This window comes from Sapajus apella, unplaced genomic scaffold (assembly GCF_009761245.1).
Source record: "Sapajus apella isolate SASKATOON/1434 unplaced genomic scaffold, GSC_monkey_1.0 scaffold80, whole genome shotgun sequence".
In the NCBI taxonomy this organism is placed as follows: Eukaryota; Metazoa; Chordata; class Mammalia; order Primates; family Cebidae; genus Sapajus; species Sapajus apella.
The window spans coordinates 3236527-3248628 of NW_022437020.1; the positions used below are offsets into that span (position 1 = coordinate 3236527).

A 12102-nucleotide genomic window follows, 5' to 3' on the forward strand; every position below is an offset into this window, starting at 1 on the left:
ACTCTGGTAGTATGACCCAAAGAGGCTCCCTCTGAGCAGAGAAGGTATGGAACTCTAGTTCCTGTGCATTTACAGACAGGGTCTTGTCTTCTTTAGAGAAGACTGCTTTAACCTTCATTGTCAGAGATTCTGGGTGGCTATAGCAATTTTCAGCTGTTCTATTTGAAATACTCTGGCTCATTCAAATGGGCACAGGGATATTGCTAGATAAGTGAACTAATTGTTATCTAGCCTCTGTACACACTTAACAGTGCTTCTGCATGTATGACAGGTAGTATGGCTGTGATAGCCAAGGGGTAAACTGGGCCTTCAGAAGATACATCTTCCATTTGCAATTTAAAAGAACAGGTGCTGATATTAGATTGTCCTGCAACCAAACATACATTGTCCAAGATGTAAAAGCAATCACATCTAAAAGTGGGAAATCTCCACCTCAATGATCACATTGACAACAGGGGCATTTCTTCAGAGGCCACATATCTGGTTGCTCACAAGAGGGAGAAGGCTACCTGTGATATGTGCAGGAGATTTTATTTTATTAAGTATAATTATGATATCACTAACCATTGCCCATAGTGTAAGACCTGGTTCAAAATCCGTTTAGAGAAATTCAATACAACAAAAGTGTGTCAAAAATTTATCGGCTGCATGTAGGAGTCCAGTTGCCATTCTAAATGCTAAGGTGGTTATGTAGTAAAGTTTAATTGGTATAAGCAACAATGTTATTTCCTGGGCAGTACATATCCTGGGTGGAACATAAAAGGAGACAAGTAATATGTTTGAATAATTAAAAACAAAAAACAGGCCAGGCGCAGTGGCTCATGCCTGCAATCCCAGCACTTTGGGATCACAAAGTCAAGAGACAAAGGCCATCCTCACCAACATGGTTAACCCAGTCTCTATTAAAAATAGAAAAATTAGCCGGGGCATGGTGGCACACACCTGTAATCCCAGCTACTCCAGAGGCTGAGGCGGGAGAATCACTTGAACCCCGAGACAGATGTTGCAGTGAGCCAAGATGGCTCCACCTCATTCCAGCCTGGGAGACAGAGCGAGACTCCGTCTCAAAAACAAAAACAAAAAAGCTAGGAAGCTGGGCAGATGAGTGTATTGTGGTGGGAGGGGGAAGTTGTGACCTTAGATTTCTGTATCTTTAGTTGTTTCACTTTCTATACCACTTAATGATTGAAAACTGCGGTTGGACTGCCCGAACCACAGAACAGGAACTTCACTGGTGCAGGAATTAAAGACAAAAAGCTTTTTGTGTGGGTTCACTTACTATTTTAATTCATTTGTATTCTTAGTCAGCTTTAAAGGTATGATTGCTTTTTCTACCTACTGCTCTTTTTCTTCTTCCTTTTACACTGTTTTTCCCTAACCTCTGTTCTCTTGTAGGGGATGTAACCTTCAGCATATAGGCCTCAGCTTGCTCTGACTTGACTACTAGACTCAAAGCTTCAGGCAGGTTATTTCATGGTTCTGAGGCTTAGTTTCCCTATCTTAAATTAAATTAACGATTTTTTTTTTTTTTTTTTTTTTTAGGAGACGGGATTTCACCTTGTTGGTCAGGGTGGTTTCGAATTTCTAACCTCAGGTGATCCACCCACTTCAGCCTCCCAAATGCTGGGATTAAAATTAACAACTTTATTAACTGTCTACCAGTGTGTGAAAATTCAGTATGATCGCGTTTTACATGACAATCACAAACTGGTGTGAAGTTGTGTTCCTCAATGGTAGCTATTGTTGTAAGTAGGAATTGTGTGACAATGGCAGCTGTTTTTTATTATGTCCTCATGTTTTCTAAATTTTTATCCGCCTTTCCTTCATTTCCTACCTTAGTGTTGTTATTAGCTAACTTTTATTAAGTGGTTACCATGGTCCAGGACACTGTAATGAGGACTTTATGTAAATTACCTAATTATTTTCTCAGAAAGTATGAGCCAACTAAAATTTTAAGCCATTTCATAGCTTAAATGACCAGTTTGTTGAAGTTAAAATTTAGAGAGGTCAAGTGAACTCGTCCAGTTACACAATCAGTTGCCCAGGTAGGATTTGATTTGAGGTCTTTCTGACGCCAAAACCGGAGCTCTTAATTACCAATGACACCAAGTAAACGCTTCATTTCTCAGCCCGCCTGTTCCCAGAGGTCCCATTCCCGTTTTAAGATTATTTTCTGTAACTCTCTTGCATGTAATTTCAAAAATGCTATTTCCCAGGAGGTGAGTCCCTGATCTCCCTGAAGGCACGGATCATACTCTGCATTTCTCCTCCTAATCCACCCAAATTCCTGCAGCGCACAGACTCAGGCTCATTAACAGACCGGAAGAGAAACTGACTAGGCAGTGAAACAGCAAACAAAAGTGCAATAAGACATTTACGGCAGGAAACTGGGGGAAGATAAAGGGAGAAAAAGAAAGGGAAAATGGCAAATAGTCACTGAGTGCTAACAATCGCGCGGGACGGTCATTAGGGGTCTCTGCTGAGTACTCGGGACTCGGACGGCCAGTTGAGCAGCACGCCGGCCTTAGCTCATAGATGAGGCTCGGAGGCTCAGGAAACAGTTCTGTGGATCTGGGCGGCCACGTTCCACCCACAGTCAGGCACACGTGGCACAGGTTTAACAGGCTGCCTGGCTCGGGTGCCTCTTCCCAGGATCAGGGCGTTACAAAGGGAGGCTGCAGTCTTCCCAGATATCTATCAGGGACCCACAGGAACTAAGAGAGCCTTGTGATTATCCGCGAAGAAGGCTTATTATGACTTAATGAGTTTGCAAGCTCATCCTTGTCCTATTTCCTCACTCCGGACTGTTTGGACACATCTTCCTCTTCCTGTGAGCTAACCCAGACTAATGAGTTACAAGCCACCGCCTTCTATACGGCCCGCCAGTGCCCAGCACCAAGCACCTCGCCTCCTTGCAACTCCCTGCTGCAGCGCGCGCGCTGGGGTCGGAGGCTGCTCAAAGGTGACGCGCGGCCGCCTCCTCCCCTTGAAGGCGGGGCTCGCCAGGGCGTGGAGGGTGGGGGGGCCGAGGAAGTCCGGAGGCCCTCGGTGATGCCTCCGCCCCCGCCGCGTCAGGGTTGCTCCCTGTGCTCCCGAGCGGCGACAGCGGGTCCCTTGCAGGTGAGGAGCGCGCGCTGGCCCCGCTCTGCAGCCCCCGAACGCGGCCTCGCACAGGTGAGGGCGGCGCCAGGTTCACCTGGCAGCGCGCGTGGGCCGGGCAGCAGAGTCGCCGCCTGCTCTTTCCTGGGGGTGGGCGTCTTCTCGCAACCAAAGCTGGGAGTTGGGGGCCTGCAGGGTCCAGCATGAGAATTCAGTAGAGCCACTACCCCGGAGCTGCTTGCTAGTTCAGAGATCAGAAAGGTGTCCTGAGGACTGGAGGCAGAAATCCAGGCGTGGCGCACGGGAAAGCGCACTAGGGGAGGGCATCCTGCCCCCGGATTTCTTTGCATTTTAAAGGCCACACATTCGGTCTCCCCGGGGCGCTCCGGAGTTAGTCACCGCCACAACCAGGACTCCCACTGCAGAGGTCAGTTCCTCAGCTGGGTGGGCTTTGACACGCTTTCTTTGTACAGACCCGGAGGTTCAACTTTCATTCTTTGCGCTGACATTTGCTTAGCGACCCAAGAGCAGAAATCCTTGGGATAATTGCGTAGGTAACAGTGTCTCAATCCCACTAAGAATAAGTAAGTTAAAAATAAAGACGGTGATAGTGGTGGTGAACTTGAGAGGCGATTAGTTTCCGCAATTAGTTCCTTAGTGCACTGTACATTTCTTAAGCAAATGGTGAGCTGACGGCTTTTTTTTAAAGTGTTTGGGTTGCCAACAAAGAGGTTTTTCTCGGACCTGAATGAACTTCTATGCGATGCAGAGGGTTTCAGCCTCCTCTAGATGCTTACGTGAGCCTGGTCTGGAAGGTACAAGGGTGTAAACACTTGAGGTACCAAGCAGCTTCTCAGTGAACTGTGAGACGTTAGAACACCTGCTTCAGGACGCACAGAATTCAGACACCACTTATTGAGGGATTTCTATGGATTATGATTCCCATTAGCATTCATTTTTTGTTTGAGTCAGCAAAGTTTCAATTCAACAAATATTTGTTGTGTACCTGTTAAATTAGGACAAACCTATGCCCCGTTGGGTAGCACAGGTGTTGATAATACAAAGGGGAATTTTAGAACACTTACTCCTCACAGGTGGGTGTTTAGAAAGAGACCAAGGGCGCTGCGCTTTGCCTCAGCAGCACCTGTTTAATCGCTGGTTATAAGTATTTAAATGCAGGAAGGATGTAAATCGTTGAAGAGTATCTGTCATTAGCCTGATCAGTCATTCCAAAGCAGTAAGAATGATCAAAACCATGCTTAAAATAAGATGATTAAGAATTAACGTTGTGTCAAGCACCATGTTAGACACTTTATCTTGTCTATAAAATATACAAAGTAGATTTTCTTCCCCTGTACAGATGAGGAACACTGAGGCAGAGAGGAGTCCAGTCATTTGTACAAGGTCAGTGATGAATTTGGAAATTGCATGTGGCTATTTCTGTGTGCAGAACTCATACTTTTTCACTATTTCATGCTGTCTCTAAGATGGAGAGTGTAACTCTGACAGATTTAATGGACATTAGAATTCAAGTTTATGTTCATAGACCCTATCTCCTGGGGATTCATCGAGTTAAAGTAGTCCTCAGGAATAAAGTGAGGACTGTTTTCATTGCACTTGTGTGGTTAAACTATGACCTACCTGTGACAAGTAGATGAACAGCTACTTTTAAAAGATAAAATTTATTATGTGTCTTACCTAACAGATTTTGAAAGGCCTGATATAGCCCAACAGGGCCTATTAATAAAACTGCATATGTATTCTCTCTGTGTTACACATGGAAGGGACAGCTAATTTTTATATTATTCATGTACTTTAATACGGACTCCTGTGGAGGTGAGTTTCTCAGCTGGGCAGGCTTTGAAATCAATTCCAGCTTGATTTCTCCTCATAACTACAAGATGATTAGAGGTCTCTGTTGTCACCTGGAAAGAACTTTGTGCAAATCTATGGTCACACACAAATATATTTATTTTTAAAAAACTATGTATATTTTTCATTAAACCTTTTTTCCAGAAGTGTGGAGTACTACAATGTGGTGATCTGGTGAAGAATCACGTTCCTTATTTGACTTTTGAGTAAAGGATTTATAACAACTCAACTGTTAAGTGCATGTAAACTAGAAAAGTAATTTTTAAATTACAATTATACTGTGGAGAATGGAAAGTGAGTGAAAATAGTTCTCTGAATTCAAATAATGTATCTTGTCATGGAGAACACTTGCTTTGTTAAGACTTTTCTTGTAATTGTTGGTAATTACACACAAATGGAAGGCGTTTTATATTTAAATTCCCTTGAAATGTTGCCAGTTAACTGTTGAGAAAAGGCTTTGCCTGTGATGGGAGGATCAGGTAGAATGTTTTGCCTCTATCAATCTTGGCACAGATTTTTTTTTTTTTCTCTATCTTCACCTAGTGGTGAAACTAATGAGACACCTTAAACTTCTCTTTAGGAGAAGAGGCGTTGAATCCTTCCTAGGAGGTATTTTAAAAGTGGGCCTGACTTGGTAAGGTTCTCACGGGGAGCCAGGGCCCGTGATGAAGGAGCAGAGTATATAGGGATTGTGAAGCAGGTGCAGATCCAAGTTTTGTGAGGCCTGAAAGGTACACAATTTGGAGACCCTCTTTAAGAAAATTAATACAAAATTAGGTGTGAAAATGAGTATGTGTTTAAAATGAGAAAAAGAGATGATGACAGTTGGCTGGAGATTTCTGCCTGTTTCTGTGGAGATTTTGAGCAGTTTACCAGAGATGCTTACAAAGACAGGCATGCTGATTGCAGCCTGGCTTCCCCTCTCTGAGAACACTCAGCATCTCCCAGCAGCTTGTCACACCCATGGGGGCCCCTGCTAGTGAGAGGCCCAAAGATGAAGCTCTGTTACCTTCAAAGAGTGAGAGGGAAAGTTGTAGTTAAAGGCAAAGGACTCATGCTCCCATGAGCAGAGAAGAGACAGCTGGATGGGATGGCAGAGACACTCTGGACACTCATGTCCAATAAACAATTCTGAGAGCTTGTCTTCCAGACTTTCCAGGTTGGTTGGTTTCTCAGGGATGCCTTTGGCCATTAACTTTTCTAACAATCTATCAGTCACCATTTATTGGGAGTTTTCTGATGTCCCAAGTCCTGAGTCAGGTGAGGTTCTGATTGTTGGGAACTCCCTGTCTCATGGAGCTGATTTCACTGATCACAGTACATTGTTATAGGATTGCATAGAGATGCCATGGGAGCCCTGGAGGGCTTCTGATGCTTGAGCTGAGTTTAGAGTTACTGAGATGGAGTCCAGGAAGATCATTCTAAGTGAGCAGAGACCCATTAAAAGCCCTGGTGGTAGCTGGGCAAGGTGGCTCATGCCTGTATCCCGGCACTTTGTGAGGCTGAGTGGGGTGGATCATCTGAAGTCAGGAATTTGAGACCAGCTTGGCCAACATGGCGAAACCCCATTGCTACTAAAAATAAAAAAAAAATAGCTGGATGTGGTGGCAGCACCTGTAATCCCAGCTACTTGGGAGGCTGAGGCAGGAGAATCGCTAGCACCTGGGAAGCGGAGGTTGCAGTGAGTCGAGATCACACCATTGCATTCCAGCCTGGGTGACAAAGCAAAACTCTGTTTCAGAAAAAAAAAAAAAAAAAAAAAAAAGTCCTGGTGGTTTGGACCCATGCATTCTCCTCCACTGATGCCGTGATGTCCTTTAGTCAGTGTTTCTTAACATATCCTTCCAGTCCAGCAGCACCTGCACACCTGAGATTAACTTGTTAGAAATGCATGTTCTCAGGCACCCCACATTAGGAGCTCTGCCTCTAGAGCACAGTAATCTGTGTTTTAAGAAGCCCTCCAGATGATTCTGGTATATGCTAAAATTTGAGAACCACTGGTCTTAATATTTAAAAGAACAGATAGGGCATGGAATCCCTTATTGAGCTCACCAGGAGGGGATTGAAATTAATACTAATATATTAGTGTTATAATAATTTGTATTACTATCACTAACATTTATTGAGCACTCAGGTTGTGCCAGGCATTTTGCTAAGAAACATTAACTCTAAATTTTCATCACAAACCCTGGATAAGACAGGGCTACAATCACCGGACTTAACTGTGAGAAAACTGAAAGAGAGAGATAGGAAATTATCCATAGTCACACAAATGGAAAGTGGTTCAGCCAGGATTCAAGCACAGGCTGTCTGGTGTTAGAACCTACCTTCTCTTGTGTCTTGCCTGGGAGAATTCTGACTGATGCCACTGTTGTGTGTTGGCATTTGGCGAGAAGTCTGGAAGGCAGGCTTGGGATTGCTTGGGATGCATGTATGGAACAATCCTAGTCACTTACTGGCTACTGTGGTTAAGAAATTTTTTATTAGAGATAAATTCCCAAACTAGGAAGGAGGAACGTTACTGTCATTCCTAGTGCAAACTTTTAAAACTTTATGAGTGAATGGACATGATTCCATATGAATGGTTACATCGCATGGAAATACCATTAAGGGCCCATATGGATTATTCAACGGAGAGTGATGCTGGTGATTATGGAAGGTGGCCTTGCTTAGGAATGCTGGGATTTGATCTGATTATTAGATAGAGGCCTGTCTCCTAGAGGCCAAACCCCTCCCCAGGCCACAGAGGACTTGAAGGTGATGTTGTGTTTGTTCATTATGTCTTGGAAGGTATTCAGAAGAGCTGTGCCTTGTTCTATTACGGTTGTTTTTTTTCCCAGTAAAAAAAAAAGTTGCCTATGATTTTTCTTCTCTCTCTCTCTCTCTCTCTCTCTCTCTCTCTTTCTGTGTGTGTGTGTGTGTTCTTGTTTTGCAAAATAACCCCATGGTGTCAAGCAGTATGAGTAAGAATATATTGACATGGATGTGTGTGTGAGTACATAGATTGATGGTTTGCTCTTGGTTGTAAACCTAAGGTTGCTGTGCATTTACTTCCCCTCTGGAAAAAAATGTTTAGGCAAACCTTAATTTGAGTTTATGGTAGGCAGCAGAATCTAATTCTGAGAATGCCAGCTGTCTTATCTATGCATGCATGCATTCATTCATTCATTCAGGCGGTCACTGATTGCCTGCCTACGTTGTGCTAAATATTATGTTAGGCCCCAGATGAGATACGGTGTGACTAAAACAGACATGATCCCCATGGACTGGAATAGAAGTCCTTGTAGTGCAGTGTTGTGGGAGAACAGCATGGATGCCCTCCCTCTGGCAGTGAGTCAGCAGGAAAGGCGCTAAGAAGTTATTGTAGGTCAGGAGGGAGGTAGGTTATTGGGCTTGATTAAGGCCTTAAGGAAGTGGAGGTGTGGTGGGATTTGAGCGGTAATTAGGCAGATTACACAGGTGACCAGGTGGAGATGGGTGATGAGAAAGAGGGAGGTGCTGTGCCTGAGGATCAGGTTTGAGCCTTGGAATGCTGGCTTGGTGCCAATAACATAAATGAGTATTGGAGGAGGAGAAGCCTCTGTTCAGAGAATGATGACCTTTATGGACACTGAGTCTGAAATGTGTGGATGACACCAAGGTAGAGATTTTAGGTGGATAATTGGATAGGATAAAGGTCTGCACTCCAGAAAAGAGGTTGTCAGTATAGAGATTGGAAAGAACTAGTCTTTGGATGGTAATTGAATAATTGACTAATTATCAACTGATTGAATAATGCAGTTGCTATAACAACTGAATAATTCAATAGACTGGCTTCATTCTTTAGAGGTAGAGATGAATTCTCCACTCCCTTGGCCTTTGATATATTTGAGCCTGGAGTCTGGTTGGTGGGAGGAAAAGCAAACAAGAGCCTTTGAAAGCAGTTGAGGATAGGACTAAACTCTGATTTTATCTTGCCCAAATTCCTATCTAAAGGGTCTAAGGGGTCATGCCCTATAAACTATACATTCTTATCAGATGAGTTTTATTTAACCATGTATATTATGACTTACTTTCCAACCTGAGTCTTGTATGACATTACATGACAAAGAAGTAGAAATATTTTACCCCAAAATCATGTTTCTTTGACATATTTAGAAATGGTCCTGCAAAGCTGTCCTTTATGGGGAGACAAGGGCATCTGTAAAAATTCTCTATTAAGGTAGCTAGGTCTTTTTCTTCCATGCCCTCCCTATCCTGAAGAGATTAAGTAAGAGTCTAGCACCTTTTAAGGCCTGAATAGGAAATATTGGTCATCTATTATCTCTAAGTGCAGCCACTATAAGTATTCACAGTTTTTTTTTTTTTTTTATCTTAGCCTGAACATTTCCTTTCTATTGATCCCACATCTTTAGACAAACTCAACCAATTGTCAATTAGAAAATGTTTACATTGATCTATAGCCTGGAAACCTCCCTGCCTGCTTTGAGTTGTCCTGCCTTTCTGAACCAAACCAATGTATTGCTTAACTGTATTTGATTGATGTCTTATGCCTTCCTAAAATATGTAAAACTGGGCCGTACCTCAACCATCTTGGGCATATGTTCTCAGGACCTCCTGAGAGCTGTGTCATGGGCCATGGACACTCATATTTGGCTCAGAATAAATCTCTTAAAATATTTTAGAGTTTGACTCCTTTGACACAGTGGAGTGAGGAGTGAACAAGGAGGTTGTTGAAAGCTAGTGTCCAGAATTTGAGCCCATATAATTTTTATGAGGTAAAGCCTTCATCATATATCCTTTTAACTTGTTATTTTCTGTTATAAAAACACATAGTTTTAATTTATGTATATCATATATCACAAATGAATCGTATCATTTTGTATATTGTATAGATTGGCTAGTGCTGGTTTGGAGCAGATGTTAGAATATTAGTTTTTATATAGAATAGATAGGTTTTCTTAGGTGGTCCAAGTAGAAGGCTTTTTAAAAATATGTGCTAAAAAGTAGCTAGAAGGGAAAAATAATACTCTTTTATCCACAGACTATTCACTGAACATGCGCTATACATGCCATGTGCTGAAATTTTAGTTGTGAATAAAACAAATAGATCCCCATTTCTTCAGAGCTTACAGTTTAGAGGGGAGACCAGACCATTTCACAAGTGATTACAAAGAAGTGTGCTGTTTGTTAAGGGTGAGGGACAGGGTGCTATGAGAACAGGTGGTAAAGGCCACTTCCAGAGGCAGCACCACCTAGGCCTGGCAGGAAGGAGATGGAGAAGCACAGAGGGAATGTTTTGAGAAATCAATGGATGGATGCCTTTGAGGAACTGAAAATAAGCTTTGTTAATGAAAAGTTGTTAGTAAGTGGGAATAATCATGAGAGATCTGCAACCTGATGGGGAAAAACTAAAAAGAAAGTATTAAACCTCTCTGTGTAACCATGCCTATGTTCTGTGAAGTGTTTTGAAGAATCCCAGATGCAGTGGAGTTGACAGTGCAAAAAAACAAAAACACAAGGAAACCTGAAAACAAAACTATCAAAATTAAAAACAAACCCCAAAATCAAAAACAAAAATGATTGTGTAATAATTACTTTCTTTAAGGTGATGGTTAGGGAACTACTTTTAGCATTATGAAATGTATTTGGATTTAGTCTGAGAACTTGGATAATATTACCATCATATGGTAACTTATACCATTCATATGGAAACTTATAACTTTATAACTTGCACGGTCACCCAACTGGTTGGAAATCAAGCCTGTGTCTTTTTTTTTTTTTTTTTTTAACTTTCCATCAAAAAAGAACATTCTATTTCTTGGACCACGATAACCATTATTGCTATAATAATCTGGCTTAATGTAAAGGATCTATCTGTCTCTCTGTGCTTAGCTTCCTTGGTTTACAGTCTGGAAATGACCTGGCTCAGCTGTTCCATCTCCAGTTGCCCTTTCATGAATAATCTGAGGCCCAGGAGTGCTGCAGGCTTGATTAGTGTTCTCACTGGGTCAATGGGTGAAACATCTGTCTGGTAGAATCTGTCCTGAGTTCCTTGTCCTACAGTGACAATGCTTCCCTTGAAGGCTTCTTGTTTGTTGTTGAAATAGGCCCAACAATTAATGTTCTCCAGCTCCTTTCAGTCTTTACTTACCTAAGTTCCCTCCCCTGTCTTCCTTATCTCCTCTTTGGTATGTTTTTTATCTACTTTTTCTGACATTGTGCTGTTTTGAATTCTGTAGGAGTCCTTGGCAAAAATTGCCTTCAGCATTTTAGGCCTGTCTAAACAGGTAGAATTTATCTGACATTTCTTTCACTCTCTTAAGCCTCATGTGAGCTGGCACAGACATGCAGCTTTGGCAAAGAATGAGAAAGAAGGTTTTCAGAAGTTTTCTCTGTTAACATTTGAACCAAAAGACATGGTGGGGCTTGGGGCTTGGAAAATATGTGGTGAATTGTTTTTAAATGTCATGAACTATTTATGTGCCCTCAAATAATGTTTGATCAGATAGGTGTGGCCCTATTCAGTAGCAACAGATTGGCATTTGGCCCTTTTATTAACCACTTCCTCCAACTTCCTTTCGAAAGCCATGTGTCAATTTCTAGTATTCTCACTATGAGCCCAAGATCAGGGGTTATTACTCTATTGTTTAGTTTTTGTGTTCAGTTGTCAGGCTGTGCCATTTCATTGGTAGTTTTTTTCTTCTTTTTTTTTTAGTAGAAATTTTTGCTTTTCCTAGTTTACAGGACCCACAGATTTAGCTGCTGTGTATTTTATTTTGTGTGCCAGCTACCGGTATTCCTGAGCCTCTACGCAGTGGTAGCATTACCTTAGTCATGCTAATCCTCTTAGGAAGCCTACTAGTTACGAATCACATCCATTTTACCAAAGGGAACACCGAGGCTCAGAAATCTGTAACTTGCACAAGGTCACCCAACCAGTTGGATATCAGGCCTATGTATTTCTTTTTACTTTCCACCCCTGTTATTTGATCTAGTGCTGTTTCAACCATTTCAACCGTCGCACTCTGTTTTGCATCCCAGGGAAATTATTTCACCACAAGACTTGAGGGGTTCCAAGACCTATTCCAACTAAGATTTCAGAAATTCCTCTACCTCCTGAGTTTGAGCTGTTCTTTGTATTCCCAGTCT

The 12102-nt window shown here is 42.2% G+C and overlaps 1 protein-coding gene across 10 annotated transcripts in view; it reads left to right on the plus strand.

Moving 5' to 3' along the window:
• The first annotated feature begins 2702 nt into the window (after positions 1-2702).
• MCTP2 (multiple C2 and transmembrane domain containing 2) overlaps positions 2703-12102 on the plus strand; it is a 262031-nt gene continuing 252631 nt past the window's right edge. Inside the window, exons 1-2 of one of the 10 annotated variants that reach the window (XM_032252795.1) lie at positions 2703-3174; positions 3809-4503. The gene's annotated coding sequence lies outside the window, so the exon portion shown is untranslated. The other 9 variants (XM_032252799.1, XM_032252801.1, XM_032252796.1 and 6 more) reach the window with 9 other exon arrangements.